Source organism: Podarcis gaigeae (assembly GCF_964106915.1).
Source record: "Podarcis gaigeae genome assembly, chromosome: 6".
Lineage (NCBI taxonomy): Eukaryota > Metazoa > Chordata > Lepidosauria > Squamata > Lacertidae > Podarcis > Podarcis gaigeae.
In genome coordinates, this window is record NC_139682.1 from 45,003,081 (window position 1) to 45,010,910 (window position 7,830).

The following is a 7,830-nucleotide window of genomic DNA, read 5'->3' on the forward strand; positions in this document are numbered from 1 at the left end:
GCTGGCCACGTGACCCGGAAGTGTCTCCGGACAGCGCTGGCCCCTGGCCTCTTGAGTGAGATGGGCGCACAACCCCAGAGTCTGTCAAGACTGGCCCGTACGGGCAGGGGTACCTTTACCTTTTACCTAAATATATCATGCAACTAGGGCACCCCACTAAATGACCCTTGGGGTCCCTTCCAACTCTATGGTTCACTTATATGTGAACCAGCCTTAGCCACATGGATCATGGGTAGGGAACCTCAGGTCCAGAGTCCAAATGCAGCCCTCCAAGCTTCCTCTAGGTCACATAACTCACCCACCCTGCTCCATATTCCTAGGTGCTTTTGCCTGACTGGAATGCAACCTTGAACTGTGACAATGCCTCAGGCTTGCCCGAATGGAGAGATTTGTGTTTTGGGGAGGGGATTGTGACAAACAAGCAAAAAACTAAAATGGAATGGAACGGAAAGGAGGGGGAGATGAGGAGGTCATGACTCAAATGTTATCTACTTTATTAATGTAGAATTAACAGAATCATAGAACTGAAGAGTTGGAAAGAGGATCATCTTGTATAACCCTCTGAGATCAGCAGCTGAGGTGGGGTGTTCTCTGCCGCCGGGTGTGAGGCGCCTCACAGCCAGAGAGGGTGGGCGGCAGCATTGCCACCGACTCTCCTGCTCTCCTACCCTGGGTCATGCCTGTTTGCGCCCCCTCTCAAAATTGCGGCGCCACGGCACCCCCCACGCTACGCCTCTGCCTGCAATGCAGGAATCTCAACTAGATCATACAAGACAGGTGGCCATCCAAGCTTTGCTTAAAAACCTCCAATGAAGGAGAGTCCACCAAGTTATGAGGGAGTCCGTTCCACTGTCTTAACAGCTTCCTGTCAGAAAGCTCTTCCTGGTGTTTAGTCAGAATCTCCTTCCTTATCACTTGAAACCATTGGTTTGGGTCCTACTTTCCAGAGCAGGAGAAAACAAGCTTGCTGCATCTTCCATGTGACAACACATTTGTGTCTGTTGCCCCACTCATAATTGGCACTGACTCTGAAACCAGTGGCATGATGTGTCTTCTGGAAAGTTGCCCATAAAGAAATAAGGCCCTTGAGCTAAAAAAAAATTTCCCTACCCCTGTTTGTAGACAAAGGATCTCTACACAAATTTGCTGGGACACACAGCAGGACCTCCTCCAATTGAGTCAATACGCCTCTGAATAGCAATTGCTGGGAATCACAGCTGGGCAGTGTGCTGTGTGCGCAGGTCCTGCTTGTGTTGCTTCTCACAGGTATCTGGTTGGTCACTCTGAAAACAATGCTGCACTAGATGGGCCACTCGCCTGATCCAGCTGGCTTTTTTATGTTCTTTTGACCAGCATGTTCAAACAGAAGGAGATGGTTCTTTGTGCATGGTGGTCCTAAACCGTTTAATAAATGCAAGTAATCTGTGACTGAGCAAGCAGGATCCATGGTTGCCAAGTTAGCATGAACAAGCCCCTTGCGTGTTAATTCCACACTTGACAAATTTTGACTTTTCAGCCGCCAAGGAATCTCTGAAGCTCTTTCACAAGGCAGAGAACTTCCAAAAGTCCTTTGCTGTTCTGTAGCCTACAAATCATTAGGGGGTTCACAAATTCACTGGATTTCAGCAAAACTGTTGACTGATTTTACAAACAACAACAGCAACACTTTGTTTTCTGCTTTTATAAATGGAAAAATCTCTGTGCATTCTGTAAGTTTGGGCTTGAAGGACAAATGATAAATTTGGGATGATTTCTTTGGTGAATTGCCAATGGCTGCAGAAAAGTGAAGTCATTCTTTTGGCAGCAGAACCCTATTTGGGTATCCAAAGTGCTTCTGTCCTCTTGCTACATCTACCGTATATTGTCCTGTTGCCATGTACTAGCAATAAAGGCACAGTACTGTAAAATGCTTGTTTTTCCTGAGGATTTCTAAGGAGTTGTATAGAAAACACTGAAGGAAAGAAAACACTATGAGGAAATGTTAGATCTGTGCTAAAAGCATTAGCTGTATGCTCTGAAACCACTGCCAATGGATTTTTATTCTCCAACGCCATTGAGGTCACTGAAAAGATTAGATCTATTTCCAGTTCCCATGAATGCCTGTTGGAGGTGAGGAATCAACCCTGGTAAACAAAAAGCCAGTGACTGGGCTAGCACAAATTAGCCTGTGATGTTATATAAACAAGAGGCAGCTCATTTGCCTCCAAAGAAACCATGAGGTATGTTGGGAAGTATTTCCCCCATGCCGCTCTTTTGGACTATGAACACCAGATGATGTAGCTTCTATCCATGGACATAGGGGGCTGATTATGAACTTCCTGGTTGAATAACAGCAGCCAGAGTCTTGCCAGCCCATAGAATTAACTTATTTTAAAACTGGGAAAGGAAGATGTGTTTCCATTTCAGTTTTGCCCTAGGGGTTGTATACTTCCCTTGTTTCCCTCCTCTTTCAATTCTTCCTGTCAAGTACTAATTGCATTTACAATGTCAATTCTTATTATGATTCAATAGTTTTAACATTCTCCCACAGGAGCTGACAGCCTCCGCAACACGCTGCTGATTGGTGAGCTCACTTGATCCCTCAGCTTGGGCAAGGGAAAAACATCAGTAGGTCTTTAGGGTGTGGGGAGAAAGCCTTTATCACATTAACCTGGTTGGCAACTGTGCCTAAGATAAGCCACTGAAGTTATTCAAGGTGAATGCAGTTGGTGCTCAAGGAACTGAATGCCGCAACTGGCTAGAAATGTTAGCCAAGGACAGAATCTGCAGCCTTGTAATGAGCTTAGACTTATGTTTTTGCTGATAATACTTTGATATGGCAGTGATAATAACATTGCAAGCTGTACTTGTGGCAAAGTAGTTGCAGCAGTGTTTGGGTAATGAGAGACACAACTTTTGGGGCTGTTTCTCAGCTCTGTCCAAATGCTGCAACGCTGAAGCTTTGCATTCATAACGCTTTGATATGGTGATAGTAATTATGCTGTAAGATGTACTTGTGGCAATGCAGCTGCAGCAAGCTGGGTTATGACAAAGATCACCACAGAAGAAGTGTAATGGTCTTGGGCCGTTTCTCATCTCTGTTCCTCTGCTGCAATTCTGCAGCTTCATCATACCTTTCTTTTTCTCCCTGGGCTCTGCTCTATTCTCTCCAGTAAGGGAATTGCTGCTCCATTTCCTCTTTTCATTCTGTTGACACAACATGGGTTTAGTGCCTATGAATGTCACTTCTATGTTTATCAGGCAAGTAGCCATCATGACCATGTTGAGGAAAGGTGAAGTGGGTTGTTAGAGAAAGAGAGAATGTTGTGGCAATGATTTTTAGGTGTTTAGTGCCATCAGTTCTAAAATGCTGTGCTACAACCTTTTGAAACCCCGGAAGATTCTTTAAGAATTTGCTTGCACAGCTCCTGCCTGCCTTTTTTGTTCTTTTTCGTTGGCAGCACTAGGACACTTGACTGTTCAGGGAAGTTTAATGGATGGTATTCACCTAAGCTTTACTCAGTTTAGACTATCAAAATTAATGGACCTTAGTCATGTTCATTAATTTCAGTGGGTCTACTCTGAACAAAACTGAATACTACACAATGCTCCTAAGTAAGCTGCAGTCTTTAAAGGAATGCCGAGCTATGTAACGTTGGTTGTAAGCTATTGAGCTAATGGATCAGTTGAGATCATAAGTACTTGCTTTGGCTTCATCTAGCTGTGGTCTCATTTATCATGTTTTAGGTGTTGTGAAACAGGATGAAGCCCAGGCCAAACCCTACTCCCCTGAGGCTCCGAGGGTGGAGGAACTACCAAGAGGACCTCCTCAGTACTCAAGAGAGTCTGTAGGAAAGGATATGCTCTTTCAAATATTGGGGGCCTGAGTCATTTAGGGCTTTAACAACTAATGTGAGCACCTTGAATTGGGCTCGGAAACAAATTGACAACCAGTGCAGCTGTTTTAAAACAGGGGTTATAAACAGAACCCTAGCCAATAATCTAGTTGCTGCATTTTGGACCAGCTGAAGTTTCCAAGTCATCTTCAAGGGCAGCCCTACATAGAGAGACTTGCAATAATCCAATCTAGAAGTTACTGGGGCATGGAGTGCAATGGCCAAGCTAGTTCTGTCCAAAAGAGGTTGCAGCTGGGGAATCAGCTAGAGTTGAAAAAAGGCACTCCTAGCCACCGAGGGCACCCGAGCCTCCAGTGAAGTGTTGAATCCAAGGGCACTCCCAAACTGTGAACCTGCCCCTTCCAGGGCGGTGTAACCCCTGTTCAGGGCAGGCTGTCTCCTGGATGTGAAAACCTGAGACACATAGCACCTCTGTCTTTCACTCATTGGTGCTTTTGTATTTTCACTTTACTACTGATGTATTGCAGGAACAACCACTAGGAGTACTTTTATCACTGTGACAGCTGTACTCAAAATAATAGTACCTCTGGAAAATCAAGCACTTGTAGAACATTAAAACATGTGGTCCAGTCCTTATGAGACTGTACATTTCTCATATATGTAGGTGGATAACTGCTTGTTTGAAAGTGCTCTTAGCACCTCAAAGTTACCACATGCACATAAATGCTATGCACTTGAGAGAAGGTTACAGATGCTCCCCCCACTGTATACTTTGGGTGGTATATATAACATTTAACTAGCATTTCATTCTAAGCCTTTGCGGAAAGAAAATTGTAGGCAGTTGCAAGCTGTAAACAATTTTTGGCATTTTAGAAAGAAGCAACTTCCGAGTGTGTCCTCCTAAAACAGTATTCTGTACTCCTTTACTCGCTATAATAGAATGTGAGACACGATAATCAGCGTGGAAAGGGGGAATAACACCATATGGCTGAATCAGAAGCAAAGTAGTTACCATGGTAGTAGAAGCACACATAACCATTCCAGGAAGGAGAAATATTATGCAATCATATAATTAGAAAAAGTGGTTGGATTAAAAAAAGGTGCATATATGCAGAAAACTCAAGCATTAAATCCTATTATATAAACTTGCTTCATTGTTATAACAGAAAATTACCCATAACTTTTCATTTTTTAACTCCCTTATGACTGAGAAATTATTTATCTTATTTTTATTTGTTTACTTTTATATAAAAGGGCATCTACTATATGTATCATCCTGCTAGTGATATTTGAGGTGGAAGAAGAAGAAATAAACTATGTTGTTTTTATTGTAAATGGAAATAATATTTATGGCCATATGGCTAAAGATGTACTGTACTTTAGAATTGCCTTGTATGGTATGCATTTACCCTGTTCTTAGAAACAGACTTGTGGCTTCAAAGCTTGCTTGTTATCCTACCTTTTCTTTTCTCCTAGGGCCCCCTTTCCCCCTCCTAAGTCCCAAATTAAGACAGACGCATCCAGTGCTCTGTGCTACATTTGAATGGGTGGAGAAGGGTAGTTCCAAGTATGATCCATTTTTATCATTCTTGAAAAAACATTAATATTTTAATTGGGTTCTTCATTTTATCCAGCACATTGTAAACTGTACATCATGGCAATAAAGATCAAATTCCATTACACCAGTAAAATACAAATGAAAAACTTCAAAAACCAGAAATAACATTATCTGTGGTACACTACATACCAAGAGGGCAGATGACTGACAACCAACTGGAACATGGTGACTATTCCATATTTAGTGTTGCAGCAGTATGCTAAAATGTGCTTTTGTGTATGGAGACACTTATAAATGTACAAATGTTTCCTCACTATAAATTCACTGGGTTGTCTAAGCAAACCAGTCTCTGCATATATATTATTTGGAAGAAACTGATTTTCTGGATCCATTTCAATCGGGGTTTAGGCTTGGTTTTGGCACAGAAACTGCTTTGGTCGCCCTGTATGATGACCTCTTTACAGAGAGAAAAAAGGGAAACATGTCCCTGTTAATTCTTCTCGACCTCTCAGTGGCTTTCAATACCATAGACCATGGTATCCTTCTGGAACAACTCTCCAAACTAGGGGCGGGTGGCACCGCTTTGCAGTGGTTCCAGTCCTACTTGGATGGTTGTTCCCAGAGGGTGTTGCTTGGGAAATGCTTTTCAGCCCCATGGAACCTTCAATGTGGGGTTCCTCAGGGCTCAATCCTATCCCCCATGTTATTTAACATCTACATGAAACCACTGGGTGGGGTTATCCGGAGGTTTGGAGTACATTGTCAGCAGTATGCTGATGACACTCAGCTCTATTTATCCTTTACATCTGCAGGTGAGGCAGTGGAAGTGCTGGACCAGTGTCTTGCCTCAGTAATAGACTGGCTGAGAGCCAACAAACTGAAACTCAATCCAGATAAGACTGAGGCACTGTTAGTGGGTAGTTCCCTAGATCAGATGGGTGGGAGATTGCCTGCTCTTGATGGGGTTACATTTCCTTTGAAGAAGCAGAGTCACAGCTTAGGGGCATTCCTGGATCCTTTGCTGTTGCTTGAGGCTCAGGTGGCCTGGAGTGCCTTCCATCAGCTTCGGCTGGTGGCTTAGCTACGCCCTCATCTGGACAGGGATAGCCTAACTACTATTGTCTATGATCTGGTAACCTCAAGGTTAGATTACTGCAATGCGTTATACGTAAGGCTGCCTCTGTAGATGGTTTGGAAACTTCAGCTAGTGCAGAATTCAGCGGTCAGGTTGCTCACTGGAGCAAGACAGTTTGAGCATATTACACCAATCGTAGTCGGACTGCACTGGCTACCAATTAGTTTCTGGGCTCAATTCAAAGTTCAGGTTTTGATCTATAAAGTCTTAAAGGCCCAGGACCGCAATTCAAGAACTACCTCTTTCCATATGAACCTACCTGGACCCTGAGATCATTTTCTGAAGCCCTCCTTTGTGTGCCTCCTCCTCGAGAGGTCCGGAGGATGGCAACACGAGAATGGCTCTTCTCTGCAGTGGCTCCTTGTCTGGAATGCTTTCCCCAGAGAAAGTCGCCTGGTGCCTTCATTATACGCCTTTAGGCCCCAGGCAAAAACATTCCTTCTTAACCAGGCCTTTGGTTGATTTGATTGACATCCTATGCCCTTTTAAAATGTAGGGTTTTTTGGGGGTGGTTATTGGGTTGTTTTTATTTTGATGATATATTTGGTGGTTTTATATTTTAATTTTGTTTTGTGAACTGCCCTGAGACCTCCAGGTATAGGGTGGTATATAAATTCAATAAATTAACAACAACAACAACAACAACAACAATAATAATAATATTACATTATTTGACTTACCTGCCCTTCAGCATAAGGTCTCAGGCTGGGTTACAACAAATATAAAAATACAATATTAAAAGCCAGTGCAGCAATTTACATTCAGGAGGACAGGGTGCATCCTAATTATATTTTATATCTCAAGAGTCGCTTCTTCAGCCTCCAAGGAAAGCTATACAATGAAGGTGCCAGATACACCTCTTTCAAGAAGGAATCCTGCCCTCTCCTGGCCACAGCTCTTTCAGTATATGGAATATGGAGATAACAATAATAACCCACTCTGCACGGTTGAACATATTTTCAATTTAATGCATAGGAGGCGTGCTGAATATGACTTGAGACTTGCACCCTCTTGTGCCAGGGGGACATATTTCCTTTTTATAATCTGAAAATCTCCCTGTCCTTACGCTGTAGTCCTGTTACTCACTTACCTGGGAGTCTGCCTCACGGAACTCAAGGGAACTTCTGAGTAGAAACGCACAGCTGTGCGCCATTAATTCATTCTTTATTATTATTATTTTTTAAATACCATACTCTGTACAGTATACCCTGGCAGGTGAGGCTGAAAGGTCACCTGGCCTCTGTCTCCGCCGCATTTCTCTGCGCGCGCATTCCCCGCCTCCGGCTTCCTCGGAAGACAGG

At 43.3% G+C, this 7,830-nt stretch overlaps 1 long non-coding RNA gene across 1 annotated transcript; it reads left to right on the plus strand.

Moving 5' to 3' along the window:
- Positions 1–133: 133 nt before the first annotated feature.
- Positions 134–7,156, plus strand: LOC310847384. The gene is made up of 2 exons (XR_014565785.1): positions 134–2,773; positions 3,727–7,156. It is a non-coding gene; the product is annotated as an uncharacterized lncRNA (long non-coding RNA).
- The last annotated feature ends 674 nt before the right edge of the window (positions 7,157–7,830 follow it).